Genomic DNA, 1,091 nt, shown 5'->3' on the forward strand with positions numbered 1-1,091 from the left:
GCCTTATTGAGAAAGTTCCTTTGGTCGCGCGTGAGCTCTGACCTGGCAGGGGTCAGAGGGCACATAGCTGACCTCGGGGGTGAGGGGTTTTCAGGATAAATCAGCATCTCGGAGACGATTTATCCTGAGCTGTGTGCGCTTTTAAAAAAAAGACAGGTTGGCCCAGTTTGCCCCGGCTGGTTGCTAAGTGGTTAGAGCGTCGGACTGTAGACCCAAGGGTCCCGGGTTCGATTCCCAGTCAAGGGCGGGCACCTCTGTTCCAAGTTCCACGTGCGGGAGGCAGCCAGTTGATGTGTCTCTCGAATCGATGTTTCTCCCTCTCTCTCTGCCCCCCCTCCTCCCTCCCACTTTCTAGAAATCAACAGAAAAAGTATCCTCTGGTGAGGATTTAAAAAATAATAATAAAAAAGAAAAGCCAGTTTTGTCAAAGTGAAGCCGCACATTTGCGAGCTCGGCTGGAAGAGAGCCGGCCTCGGCCCGAGAGGCCTAAATCCACGCCAGTCCTGACTTCTGACCCCAAATTAGCCGTTGGACGCGGGCGGGCAGTTCGTTATCGCCTGGGCCTTGGCCCCCGACCCACAAGGGCAGGGATGGTGGGGGAGTCCCCTCTGGCTCTGACACTCAATTTCATGCTGTTTGAACCTTGAACCCAGTGCTGGGCAGCTCCCCGCAGCAGCCGAGGGTGCAGGGTGGGGAGCGTCCGGCCCTCGGAATCACTGGGTCTGGCCCTGCCAAGGTGGTCACAGGCGGGGCTCCAAATGCAATACATCTAGGGGCTTTTTCATAGCAACATAAACTTTCTAAGAAGGATTTTTTAAATTGATTTCAGAGAAGACAGGAGAGGGAGAGAGAGAGAGAGAGAGAGAGAGAGAGAGGCATCAATGATGAGAGAGAATCACTGACCGGCTGCCTCCTGCACGCCCCACACCAGGGATCTAGCCCACAACCCGGGCCTGTGCCCTGATCGGCCTCGTGGTTCATAGGTCGACGCTCAACCACTGAGCCGGCTGGGCCATAGCACATTAGCTTCTATTCAGTGAGTTATGTCAACGGGACGATGTTGTAAATACCCGCGTGGCCGTGGCAGAACC

At 55.1% G+C, this 1,091-nt stretch overlaps 1 protein-coding gene across 1 annotated transcript in view; it reads left to right on the forward strand.

The window, feature by feature from the left end:
- FGFR2 (fibroblast growth factor receptor 2) overlaps positions 1 to 1,091 on the forward strand; it is an 89,473-nt gene that overhangs the window by 78,707 nt on the left and 9,675 nt on the right. The window lies entirely within an intron of this gene.

This window comes from Myotis brandtii, unplaced genomic scaffold, assembly GCF_000412655.1.
Source record: "Myotis brandtii unplaced genomic scaffold, ASM41265v1 scaffold628, whole genome shotgun sequence".
Classification (NCBI taxonomy): domain Eukaryota; kingdom Metazoa; phylum Chordata; class Mammalia; order Chiroptera; family Vespertilionidae; genus Myotis; species Myotis brandtii.